Raw genomic sequence first — 14,515 nt, forward strand, 5'->3', positions numbered from 1 at the left:
ACGCAATCTCTAATACCGTGGGAACCTAATCCATTCTGGTCTGAAGCAGCTTGACTCTCCTAATTTCTACGAGCGATTGTAATGTGGCTTTGGCTGAGAGTCGAGAGTTCCCCACATAAGTTTTGACACTAAAGGAACTCGATGCATTCTTGCTCGAATTGGCTTGGCTCTCCTACTTTCTATGGGCAACGGTAATGTAGTTTGGGCCAAAAGTCGAGAGCTCCAAACACAATGTCAAATATCGAAGGAATCGAACCCATTCTAGCCCAAAGTGACTTGGGTCTTCTACTTTCTACGGGCGATTGTTACGTGGCTTCGGCTAAGAGTTGAGAGTTTCCCACGCAGTTTCTGATAACGAAGGTACCTGACGAATGATGTTGGTAGCGACTTGGCTCTCCTACTTTCTACGATTGTGACACTTGGTTCTCCTACTTTCTACGAGCGATTCAATTGTGGCTTATGTCGAAAGTTGTGAGTTCCCCACAAAGGTTTTATACCGAAGGAACCTGACGCATTCTATCGTGAAACCGCTTGGCTCTCCTACTTTCTACGAGTGATGTATTGGGGCTTCAGTTGAGAGTCGAGAGTTCCCAAAGAAGATTCTGATACTGAAGGAACTTTACTCATTCTGCCCAAAACGGCTTGGCGCTCATACTTTGTAAGTGCAATTGTAATGTGGCTTCGGCCAATAGTCGAGACTTCCCCACGCAAGTTCTGACACTAAAGGAACCTGATGCATTCTTCCCTGAAATGGCTTAGCTCTCCTACTTTCTTCGACCGATGGCAATGTGGCTTGGGCCAAGAGTCCAAAATTCCCCACGCAATTTCTAATACCAAAGGAACCCGACCCATTCTAGCCCAAAGGAGCTTGGCTCTCCTACTTTCTACAGGCGATTGTTATGTGACTTCAGCCAAGAGTCGAGAGTTACACATGTAGTTTCTAATACCGAAGGAACCGAAAGCAGCTTGGCTCTTCTAATTTCTACGGGTGATTGTAATGTGGCTTCGGTCAAGAGTCGAGAGTTCCCCACGAAGTTCTAATATCCAAAGAACCCAAAGCATTCTTGCCCGAAGCAGCTTGGCTCTCTTACCTTTTACAGGTGATTTTAATCAAGCGTCGAGTGCCATGCAAGTTCGTGGCCCAAAGCGAACCCTACACATCATGGCCCAAAGCGACTTAGTTCTCCTACTTTCTACGACCGGTTATGCCTTCGGCGAGAGTAGAGAGTTCCCCATGCAAGTTCTGATAACAATGGAACCTGATACATTATAGTCGGAAGCGGCTTGGCTCTCCTACTTTCTACAGGTGTATGTATTGTGGCATTGGCCGAGAGTCGAGAGTTCAACACGCAGGATCTAACACTCAAGGAACCCGACGCATTTTTCACCAAAGTGGCTTGGCTCTCCTACTTTCTACGGGCCATGGTAATGTGCTAAGAGTCGAGAGTTACTCACGCAATTTCTAATATTGAAGGAGTTCAACCCATTCTGGCCCTAAGCGGCTTGGCACTCTTACTTTCTACCTGCGATTATTATGTTGCTTCGACCAAGAGTCGAGAGTTCTCCACGCAGTTTCACATATCGAAAGAATCTGATGCATTCTTGCCCGAAGCAGCTTGGCTCTCCTACTTTATATGGGCGATTGCGGATTCAAGTGAGAGTCGAGAGTTCCCCACGATGGTTCTCATATCAATGCAACAAGACGCATTCTAACCCAAAGCAACATATCTCTCCTACTTTCTTAGGGTGATTATATTGTTGCTTCAGCCGAGAGCCAAGAGTTCTCCACATAGGTTTTAATACAGAAGGAACCCCAAGCATTCTAGCCTTACTCGACTTCGCTCTCCTTCCTTCTACGTGCGATTATTATGTGGCTTCGACCAAGAGTCGAGGGTTCCCCACGCATTTTCTTAAATCGAAGGAGTCAGATGCATTATGGCACGAAGCAGCATGGCTCTCCTACTTTCGATGGACAATGATGACATCGGTGGAGAGTTGAGATTTTCGTATATAGGTTTTGATACCAAAGGAACCCGACACATTCTAGCCTGAAGCAGCTTGGCTCTCCTACTTTCTACGGGCAATTGTAATGTGGCTTCGGCCAAGAGTCGAGAGTTCCCAATGCAGTTTCTGATATTGAAGGAACTTGACGCATTCTGGCTCGAAGCGGCTTAGCTCTCCTACTTTCTACGGGCGATTGTATTATGGCTTCTGTCGAAAGTCGAGATTTCTCCACGCATTTCTGATATCGAAGGAACTTGACACATTCTGGCACGAAGCGGCTTGACTCTCTTACTTTCTACGAGTGATTGTATAGTGGGTTCAGTTGAGAGTCGAAAGTGCAAAAAACAAATTCATATAGCCAAGAAACTTTATGCATTCTGGCTCGAAGCGTCTTGGACCTCCTACTTTCTACGGGTGATTGTAATATGGCTTGGGCCAAGAGTCGAGAGTTCCCTACGCAATTTTAAATATCGAAGGAACCCGACTTATTCTGGATTAAAGCGGCTTGGCACTCCTACTTTCTATGGGCGATTGGTAGGTGGGTTTGGCCAAGAGTTGAGAGTTTCCCACACAGTTTCTAATATCGAAGAAAACCAACACATTTTGGCCCGAAGCAGCTTGGATCTCCTACTTTTTATGGGCGATTATGGCTTCAGGCGGAAGTTAGGAATTCTCGACGCATGATCTGCTATCGATGCAACTCTATGCATTCTAGCCCGCAACGGCTTGGTTCTCCTCATTTCTTAGGGCGATTGTATCGTAGCTTCAGCCGAGAGTCTAGAGTTCTCCACACAAGTTTTAATACAGAAGAAACCCGACACATTCTAGCCCGAATCATCTTCGCTCTCCTTTCTACGAGCATTTGTAATGTGGCATCGGCTAGGAGTCGAGAGTTTCGCACGCATTTTCTTATACTGAAAGAGCCCGATGCATTCTCGTCCGAAGCAGCATGTCTCTCCTACTTTCTACGGATGATTATGGCTTCGATCGAGAGTTGAGAGCTTCCCATATAGGTTTTGGTACCAAAGAAACCCGATGCATTCTGGCCTGAAGTGTCTTGATTCTGCTACATTCTATAGGTGATTGTAATCTGGCTTCGACCAAGAGTCGAGAGGTCCCCACATAGTTTCTAATACAAAAGAACCTGACGCATTCTAGCATGAATCAGCATCGCTCTCCTTCCTTCTAAGGGCGATTATAATGTGGCTTCAGCCAAGAGATGAGAGTTCCCCACGCAGTTTCTGATACCAAAGAAATTCAACGGATCCTGCCCAAAGCGACTTCACTCTCTTGCGTTCTACAAACGACTATGGCTTTGAGCGAGAGTCGAGAGTTCCCTATGCAAATTCTGATATCGATGGAACCTGATTCATTCTAACTCGAAGCGGTTTGGCTCTTCTACTTTCTACGATTGAATGTATTGTGGCTCCAGTCGAGAGTCAAGAGTTCCCCGCGCAGGCTCTCACACTTAAGGAACCCAACGCATTTTTTCTCCGAAGTGGCTTGGCTCTCTTACTTTCTTCGGGCGATGGTCATGAGGCTTGGGCTAAGAGTCGAGAGTTCCCCATGCAAATTCTAATATTTGGAACCTTATGCATTCTAGCCCGAAGCAGCTTGGCTCGCCTACGTTCTACGGGCAATGGTCATGTGGCTTGGGCCAAGACTCGAGAGTTCCCAAGCAATTTCTAATAACAAAGGAACCCGACCCATTCTAGTTGAAATGGCTTGACACTCGTACTCCCTTCGAACGATTGTTATATGGTTTTGGACAATAGTTAAGAGTTCCCCACGCAATTTCAAATAACGAAGGAATCCGACACATTCTAGCTCGAAACGACTTGATTCTCCTACTTTCTATAGGCGATTATGGCTTCAAGCGAGAGTCGAGAGTTCCTTACGTGGGTTCTGATATCGATGCAACCCACTTCATTCTAGTCAAAAGCAACTTGGCTCTCCTACTTTCTACGAGTGATTGTATTGAGGCTTCAATTTTGAGTCGAGAGTTCCCAAAGCGGATTCTGATACCTAAGGAACTTGACTCATTCTGGCCTGAAATGGCTTGGCTCTCCTACTTTCTACGTGTGATTGTAATGTAGCTTCGACCAAGAGTCGAGAGTACTCCATGCAGTTATGATATCAAAAGAACCCAACACATTCTAACCCGAAGCGGCTTGGTTATCTTACTGTCTACGAGCAATTGTGTTGTGGCTTATGTCGTAAGTCAAGAGTTCCCCACAAAAATTTTGATACCGATGGATCCTTACGCATTCTAGCATGAAACGGCTTGGCTCTCCTACTCTCTACGAGTGATTGTATTGTGGCTTCAGTTGAGAGTCGAGAGTTCTTAAAGTAGATTCTGACACGAAATGAACTTGACTCATTCTGGCCCGAAACGGCTCGTCTCTCCTACTTTCTACGTGCAATTGTAATGTGGCTTCAGCCAAAAGTCGAGAGTTCCCCACGCATTTTCCAATATCAAAGAAACCCAATGCACTATGGCCTAAAGCGGCCTGGCTCTCCTAATTTCTACGAGCGATAGTAATGTAGCTTCGGTCAAGAGTCGAAGTTCTTCACGTAGTTCTAATATCGAAAGAACCCAACGCATTCTGGCCTGAAACGGCTTGGCTCTCTTTCTTTCTACGGGTAATTGTAATATGGCTTCAGCCAAGAGTCGAGAGTTACCACGCAGTTTCTTATACCGAAGGAACCTGACACATTCTAGCTCGAAGCGGCTTGGGTCTCCTACTTTCTACGGGCAATTGTATTGTGGCTTATGTTGAATATCGAGAGTTCCCCACTAAGGTTTTGATACCGAAGGAACTTGATGCATTCTAGCTCAAAATGACTTGGCTCTCCTATTTTCTACGAGTGATTGTATTAGGGCTTCAGTTGAGAGTCGAGAGTTCCCAAAGAAGATTTTGATACCGAGCGAGAGTCGAGAGATCCTCATGCAAATTCTAATATCCATGGAACCTAATGCATTCTAGACCAAAGTGGCTTAGGTCTCCTACTTTCTACAAGCGAATGTATTGTGGCTTCGACCGAGAGTTCCCCATGCAGGTTCTGACACTAAAGGAACTTGTCGCATTCTGTCTGTACCAACTTGGCACTCCTGCTTTTTATGAGCGATTTTATTGTGGATTTTGTCGAGAATCGAGATTTTTCCACAGGTTTTGATACTGAAACAACCTGACGCATTCTAGCACGAAGAGGCTTGACACTCCTACTTTCTGCGAGTGATTGTATTGTGGCTTTAGTTGATAGTCGAGAGTTCCCAAAGGAAATTCAGATATCGAAGGAACTTGACGCATTTTGGCCCAAAGCAGCTTGGCTCTCCTACTTTCTGTGAGTGATTGTATTGTGGCTTCAATTGAGAATAAAGAGTTCCCAAAGGAAATTCATACACCGAAGGAACTTGACGCATTCTGGTCCGAAGCAGCTTGGCTCTCCTACTTTCTGCGAGTGATTGTATTGTGGCTTTAGTTGAGAATCGAGAGTTCCCAAGGGACATTCAGATACCGAAGGAACTTGACGCATTATGGTCCGAAGCAGCTTGGCTCTCCTACTTTCTACGATTGATTGAATTGTTGCTTCATTTGAGAATCAAGAGTTCCAAAGCAAATTCAGATACCGAAGGAACTTGACGCATTTTGGCCCAAAGCGGCTTGGCTCTCCTACTTTCTACGTGCGATTATAACGTGGGTTCGGCCAAGAGTCGAGAGTTCCCCATACAGTTTCTAATACCGAAAGAACCCGATGTATTCTTGCTCGAAATGGCTTGGCTCTCCTACTTTCTCCGGGCGATTGTTATGTGGCTTCAGCAAAGAGCCAAGAGTTCCCTAAGTAGTTTCTAATATCGAAGGAATTCGTCGCAATCTGGTGCGAAGCAACTTGGATCTCCTACTTACAATGGGCGATTATGACTTCAGGCGAAAGTCGAGAGTTTTCCACGCAAGTTCTGATATCGATGCAACCCATCGCATTCTAGCCAGAAGCAGCTTAGATATCCTACTTTTTTAGGGTGTTTGTATTGTTTCTTCAACCGAGAGCCCAGAGTTCTTTACACAGGTTTTAATAGGGAAGGAATCGAACGCATTCTAGCACCATTCGACATCGCTCTCCTTTCTACGACAATTTCAATGTGGCTTCGGCCAGGAGTCGAGAGGTTTCCACACATTTTTTTATACCAAAGGAACCTGATGCATTCTTGCCTAAAGCGGCTTGGATATTCTACTTTCTATGTGTGATTGTAATGTCGGTTCGATCAAGAGTCAAAAGCTTCCCACATAGTTTCTAATACCAAAGGAACCCGACGCATTCTGACCCCAAGCGGCTTGGCTCTCCTACTTTCTATGGGCCACGATAATGTGGCTTGAGCTAAGAGTCGAGAATTCCCCATGGAATTTCTAATACCAAAGAAACCTAACCCATTCTAACCAGAAGTGGCTTGCCTCTCCTACTTTCTACGAACGATTGATATGTGGCTTTTGCCAAGAATCGAGAGCTCCCCACGCAGTTTATAATATCAAAGCAACCCGACGCATTCTTCCCTATACTGGCTTGGCTCTCCTACTTTCTATGGGCGATGGTAATGTGGCTTGGGCCAAGAGTCGAGAGTTCCCCATGTAATTTCTAATATCGAAGGAACCCAACCCATTTTGTCCCGAAGTGACTTGGCTCTCCCACTTTCTACGAGCAATTGTTGTGGCTTCGGCCAAGAGTCAAGAGTTTCGCACACAATTTCTAATAGTGAGGGAATCTAATGCATTCTGGCCTGAAGCGACTTGGCTATCCTACTTTCTATGGGCGATTATGGCTTCACGCGAGAGTCGGGAGTTCCCCAGGTAGGTTCTGATATCGGTGCAACCTGATGCATTCTTGTCCAAAGCGGCTTGGCTCTTCTACTTTCTTAGGGCAATTGTATTGTGGCTTCCGCCATGAGTCCAGAGTTCACACAGTTTTAATACAGAAGAAACCCAATACATTCTAGCCTTAATCGACTTTGCTCTCATTCTTCGTACGGGCGATTGTAATATAGCTCCACGCATTTTATAATACCAAACGAACTTGATGCATTCTAGCCTGAAGCGGCTTAGTGCCACAATCGTAGCATTTCAACCTCGAGACGGACGATTGTGCGGCACTTGTTCTAACTCGATGAACAAGTCAGTCGATCAAAATCCAAAAATCGTGGACAAAGTCGACGGATGATGTAACCTTCATTTGCGTTCTTGGGAAATTTGTTTATAAAACGAAAGAAAAAAAGAAATACATTGAAATCGACGTTACAATATGCATTAAAGACTGTTAGTTGGACGGGGATTCAACTGGTATGTCTCCCCCCTAGAGTACATTTTGGACACTTTCAAGTCTGATAGGCTTGCATATGAAAATGTCGAAATGTCACACCCAAGCTTCATGACTTAAAATGGAAAGCAGATACCTAAACTAGATATAAGACATAAAGATAAGATAAATCGGGGGTATTTGAAGCATACGGCCATAGGTAAACACACCCTGGATAAGTATGTCTGTTACACTTGGCACTCCTACTTTCTACAGGCGATTTTGATGTGGCTTCAGCCAAGAATCGAGAGTTCTCCACGTAGTTTCTGATACCGAAGAAACCTGACGCAATGTGACTCGAAGCGGCTTGGCACTCCTACTTTCTAAGAGCGATTGTATTGTCGCTTAATTCAAAAGTCGAGAGTTCCCTACAAAGGTTTTGATACCGAAGGAACCTAACGCATTCTAGCACGAAACGGCTTGGCCCTCCTACTACCTACGAGTGATTGTATTGTAGTTTCAGATGAGAGTCTAGAGTTCCCAAAGCAGCTTATGATACCGAAGGAACTTTACTCATTCTGGCCCAAAACATCTTGGTGCTTCTACTTTCTAAGTGCGATTGTAACGTGGCTTTGGTCAAGAGTCGAGACTGCAACCATGCAATTTCTGATACCGAAGAAACCCGACGCATTCTGGCCCAAAGCGGCTTGGCTCTCCTAATAAGAGTTGAAGTTTTTTACGCAGTTCTGATATCGAAAGAACTTGACACTTTCTAGCCCAAAGCAACTTGGCTCTCCTACATTCTATAGGTGAATGTAATGTGGCTTCGACCAAGAGTCGAGAGTTTCCCATGCAGTTTTTGATACCGAAGGAACCTGACGCATTCTGGCTCAAAGCAGCTTGGCTCTCGTACTTTCTACCTGCAATTGTATTGTGGCTTTGGTCAAGAGTCGAGAGTTCCCCACGAATTTCTAATAACGAAAGAACCCAACGCATTCTAGCCCAAAGCGGCTTGGCACACGTTCTATGGGTGATTATAATGTGGCTTCGGCCAAAAGTCGAGAGTTACCCAATTTCTGATATCGAAGGAACCTAACGCATTCTGGATCCAAGCGGCTTGGCTCTCCTACTTTCTACGGGCGATTGTATTGTGGCTTATGTCGAAAGTCGAGAGTTCCCCACAAAAGTTTTGATACCGAAGGAACCTGACGCATTCTACCACGAAATGGCATGGCTCTCCTTTCTACGACTGATTGTATTCTGCATTCAGTTGAGAGTCGAGAGTTCGCAAAGCAGATTCTGATACCAAAGAAACTTGACGCATTCTAGCTCGAAGCAGCTTGGCTCTTCTACTTTTTACGTGCAATTATAGTATAGCTCGGACCAAGAGTCGAGAGTTCCCCACGCATTTTCTGATATCGAAGGAACTAGACGCATTCTGGCCCGAAACGGCATGGATCTCCTACTTTCCACGAATGATTATGGCTTCATCGAGAGTCGAGAGTTTCCTATATAGGTTTTGATACCGAAGGAACCCGACGCATTTTGGCCTGCAGCGACTTGGCTCTCTTACTTTCTACGAGTGATTGTATAGTGGCTTCAATTGAGAGTCGAGAGTTCCCAAAGCAGATTTCTGATACTGAATGAACTTGACGCATTCTGGCCCAAATGACTTGGCTCTCCTACTTTCTACATGCGATTGTAACATGGCTCCGGCCAATAGTCGAGAGTTTCCGCATGTAGTTTTTGGTATCGAAGGAACCTGATGCATTCTTGACCGAAGCGGCTTGGCTCTCTTAATTTCTCTACGGGATATTATACCATGGCTTTAGTCAAGAGTCGAGAGTTCCCACGCCGTTCTGATATCGAAAGAACCCAACGCATTTTAGTCCACAGCGGCTTGGCTGTCTTTACTTTCTGTGTGTGATTTTAATGCGGCTTGGCCCAAGGGCCGAGAGTTCCTCACGCATTTTCTTAAACCGAAGGAGCTCGATTCATTCTGGCCCGAAGCGGCATGGCTCTCCTACTTAAGATGGACGATGATGGCTTCGATCGGGAGTCGAGAGATTCCCATATAGGTTTTGATACCGAAGGAACCCGACGCATTCTGGCGTAAAGCAGCTTGGCTCTCCTACTTTCTACGGGCGATTGTATGGTGGCTTCTGTCGAAAGTCAAGACTTTCCCACGCAATTATGATATAGAAGGACCTGATGCATTCTGGCACGAAGCGATTTGGCTCTCTTACTTTCTACGAGTGATTGTATAGTGGGTTCAGTTGAGAGTCGAAAGTGCAAAAAACAAATTCATATAGCCAAGAAACTTTATGCATTCTGGCTCGAAGCGTCTTGGCTCTCCTACTTTCTACGGGTGATTGTAATATGGCTTGGGCCAAGAGTCGAGAGTTCCCCACGCAATTTATAATATCGAAGGAACCCAATCCATTCTAGCCCAAAGCGGCTTGGCACTCCTACTTTCTACGAGCGATTTTTATGTGGCTTCGGCCAAGAGTCGAGAGTTCCCCATGCAATTTCTAATACCAAAGAAATTCAAGCCCGTAGCGGCTTGGATCTCCTACTTTCTAAGGGCGATTATGGCTTCAGGCGAGAGTCAGAAGTTCCCGACGCAGGTTCTAGTATCGATGCAACTCGATGCATTCTAGCCCACAGCGGCTTCGCTCTCCTCTTTTCTTAGGGCAGTTGTATTGTAGCTTCAGACGAGAGTCTAGAGTTCTCCACACAAGTTTTTAATATAGAAGGAACCCGACACATTCTAGCCTGGATCGGCTTTGCTCTACTTCTTTCTACGAGCGATTGTAATGTGGCTTCGGCCAAGAGCCCAGAGCTCCACACGCATTTTCTTATACCGAAAGAACCCGATGCATTCTTGCCCGAAGCAGCATGTCTCTCCTTTCTACGGACGATTATGGCTTCGATTGCGAGTCGAGAGTTTCCTATATAGGTTTTGATACCGAAGGAACCCGACGCATTATGGCCTAAAGCGGCTTGGCTCTCCTACTTTCTACGGGCGATTGTAATGTGGCTTCGACCAAGAGTCGAGAGTTCCCCATGCAGTTTTTGTACCGAAGGAACTTAATGAATTTTGGCCCAAAGCGGCTTGGGTCCACTATTTTCTACGGGGGATTGTATTGGGGCTTCTGTCGAAGGTCGAGAGTTCCCCACAAAAGTTTTGATACCGAAGGAACCTGACGCATTCTACCACGAAATGGCATGGCTCTCTTACTTTCTACGAATGATTGTATAGTGGCTTCAATTGAGAGTCGAGAGTTCGAAAAGCAGATTCTGATACTGAATGAACTTGACACATTCTGACCCAAATGACTTGGCTCTCCTACTTTCTACATGCGATTGTAACATGGCTCCGGCCAATAGTCGAGAGTTTCCGCACGCAATTTTTGGTAACGAAGGAACCTGATGCATTCTTGCCCGAAGCGGCTTGGCTCCCTTAATTTCTACGAGATATTATACCATGGCTTTAGTCAAGAGTCGAGAGTTCCCACGCAGCTCTGATATCGAAAGAACCCATCGCATTTTAGTCCACAGCGGCTTGGCTCTCTTACTTTCTGTGTGTGATTTTAATGTGGCTTGGCCCAAGGGCCAAGAGTTCCTCACGCATTTTCTTAAACCGAAGGAGCTCGATGCATTCTGGCCCGAAGCGGCATGGCTCTCCTACTTAAGATGGACGATGATGGCATCGGTAGGGAGTCGAGAGATTCCCATATAGGTTTTGATACCGAAGGAACCCGACGCATTCTGGCCTAAAGCAGCTTGGCTCTCCTACTTTCTACAGGCGATAGTATTGTGGCTTCTGTCGAAAGTCAAGACTTTCCGTATTGTGGCTTCTGTCGAAAGTCAAGACTTTCCCACGCAGTTCTGATATAGAAGGACTTGATGCATTCTGGCACGAAGCGATTCGACTCTCTTACTTTCTACGAGTGATTGTATAGTGGGTTCAGTTGAGAGTCGAAAGTGCAAAAAACAAATTCATATAGCCAAGAAACTTTATGCATTATGGCTCGAAGCGTCTTGGCTCTCCTACTTTCTACGGGTGATTGTAATATGGCTTGGGCCAAGAGTCGAGAGTTCCCCACGCAATTTATAATATCAAAGGAACCCAATCCATTCTAGCCCAAAGCGGCTTGGCATTCCTACTTTCTACGAGCAATTTTTATGTGGCGTCGGCCAAGAGTCGAGAGTTCCCCACGCAATTTCTAATACCAAAGAAATTCAAGCCCGTAACGGCTTGGATCTCCTACTTTCTAAGGGTGATTATGGCTTCAGGCGAGAGTCAGAAGTTCCCGACGCAGGTTCTGCTACCGATGCAACTCGATGCATTCTAGCCCGCAGCGGCTTCGCTCTCCTCTTTTCTTAGGGCAGTTGTATTGTAGCTTCAGACGAGAGTCTACAGTTCTCCACACAAGTTTTAATATAGAAGGAACACGACACATTCTAGCCTGGATCGACTTTGCTCTACTTCTTTCTACGAGCGATTGTAATGTGGCTTCGGCCAAGAGCCTAGAATTCCACACGCATTCTCTTATACCGAAAAAACCCGATGCATTCTTACCCGAAGCAGCATGTCTCTCCTTTCTACGGACGATTATGGCTTCGATTGAGAGTCGAGAGTTTCCTATATAGGTTTTGATACCGAAGGAACCCGACGCATTATGGCCTAAAGCGGCTTAGCTCTCCTACTTTCTACAAGCAATTGTAATGTGGTTTCGACCAAGAGTCGAGAGTTCCCCATGCAGTTTTTGTACCGAAGGAACTTAATGAATTTTGGCCCAAAAGCGGCTTGGCTCTACTATTTCTGATAACAAAGGAACCTGACACATTCAGGCACAAAGCGGCTTGGGTCTCCTACTTTCAACGAGCGATTGTAGAGTGGCTTCAATTGAGAGTCGAGAGTTTCCCACGCAGTTTCTAATATCGAAGGAACCCGATGCATTCTTGCCCGAAGAGGCTTGGCTCTCCTAATTTCTACGGCCGATTGTACTTTGGCTTCGATCAAGAGTCGAGAGTTCCCCCACGCAGTTTTGATATCAAAAGAACCTAACGTATTCTAGTCTGATGTGGCTTGGCTCTCCTACTTTCTACGTGTGCTTTTAATATGGCTTGGGCCAAGAGTCGAGTGTTTCCCACACAATTTCTAATATCGTAGGAACTGACCCATTTTTGGCTCGAAGCAGCTTGGCACTCCTAATTTCTACGGATGATTGTAATGTGGCTTCGACCGAGAGTCAAAAGTTCCCACACATAGGTTTGACGCTAAAGGAACCCGATGTATTCTTGCTCGAAGTGGCTTGCTTCTCCTACTTTCTATGGGCGATGGTAATGTGACTTGGGCCAGGAGTCGAGAGTTCCCCACGCAATTTCTAATACCGCGAAGGAACCCGATCCATTCTGGCCCGAAGCGACTTGGCTTTCCTACTGGTAATTGTTATGTGGCTTCGACCAAGAGTCGAGAGTTCCCTACGCAGTTTCTAATATTGAAAGAATTCGATGCATTCTAGCCCGAAGCAGCTTTGTTCCCCAACTTTCTATGGGCGATTATGGCTTCAGGCGAGAGTCGGGAGTTCCGCACGCATGTTCTAATATCGTTGCAACCCGATGCATTCTTGTCTGAAGCAAGTTGGCTCTCCTACTTTCTTAAGGCAATTTTATTGTGGCTTCAGCCGAGAGTCCAGAGTTCTCCACACAGTTTTAATAGAGAAGAAACCTGATGCATTCTAGCCCAAATCGACTTCGCTCCCCTTCTTTCTATGGGTGATTATAATGTAGATCCATGCATTTTTTAATACCGAACGAACCCGATGCATTCTGGCATGAAGTGACTTAGCTCTCCTACTTTCTACGAGAAATTTTGATGTGGCTTCGACCAAGAGTCAAAGAGTTTCCCACGCAGTTTCTAATACCAAAGGAACCAGATGCATTCTTGTCCGAAGAGGCTTGGCTCTCCTACTTTATACGGGCGAAGGAATTGTGACCTTTGCTTCGAGAATCGAGAGTTCCCCACGCAATTCTGATATCGAAGGAACTTGACGCATTATGGCCCGAGGCGGCTTGGCTCTCCTACTTTCTACGCGTGATTGTATTGTGGCTTCAGTTGAGAATCGACAGTTCCCAAGCAGATTCTGATACCAAAGGAACTTTACGCATTCTGGCCCGAAGCGGCTTGGCTGTCCTACTTTCTACGATTGATTGTATTGTGGCTTCAGTTGAGAATCGAGAGTTCCCAAAGCAAATTCAGATGTCGTACGAACTTGACGCATTCTGGCCTGAAGCGGCTTGGCTCTCCCACTTTCTATGTGCGATTGAAATGTGGCTTCGGCCAAGAGTCGAGAGTTCCCATGCAGTTTCTGATACCTAAAGAATACGATGCATTCTCGCCCGAAGCGGCTTGGCTCTCCTACTTTCTCCGGGCGATTGTTATGTTGCTTCGACCAAGAGCCAAGAGTTCCCCAAGCATTTTCTAATACCGAAGGAATCCGACATAATCTGGCCCGAAGCGTCTTGGCTCTCCTACTTACAATGGGCAATTATGGCTTCAGGAGACAGTCGAGAGTTTTCCACGCAGGTTCTGTTGACGATGCAACCCTGACACCTTCTAGCTCGAAGCAGCTTGGCACTCCTACTTTCTTAGGGCGATTGTATTGTGGCTTCAATCGAGAGTCAAGAATTCTCCACACAGGTTTTAATAGAGAAGGAACCTGACGCATTCCAACCTCATTCGGATATCCCAAATCCATTGTCTCGGATAGAGACAAGGTATTCTTGAGTCACTTTTGGAGAGAATTATTTCGCTTGGCAGGAACAAAGTTGAACCACAGTACAGCGTATCATCCACAAACGGATGGTCAAACAGAGTTTGTTAATCGTGGAGTAGAGACGTTCTTGCGTTGCTTTTGTGGGGAAAAGCCAAAAGAATGGGTTAAATGGATCCCTTGGGCGGAATACTGGTATAACACTACATATCAGCGTGCAATAGGAGTCACACTGTTTCAGGCTGTATACGGGCATTTGCCACCTCCTTTGGAATACTATGGGGAGAGGGACACTACTAACTCCACATTAGATGAATAGTTGAAGGAAAGAGATGTGGTGTTAGGAGCTCTACAGGAAACATTTGAGAATTGCACATGACAAAATGAAGAAGTATGCAGACATGAAGAGAAGAGAAGTTCATTACCAAGTTGGGGATTTGGTA

Source organism: Cucumis sativus, chromosome 7 (assembly GCF_000004075.3).
Source record: "Cucumis sativus cultivar 9930 chromosome 7, Cucumber_9930_V3, whole genome shotgun sequence".
NCBI classification, from domain to species: domain Eukaryota; kingdom Viridiplantae; phylum Streptophyta; class Magnoliopsida; order Cucurbitales; family Cucurbitaceae; genus Cucumis; species Cucumis sativus.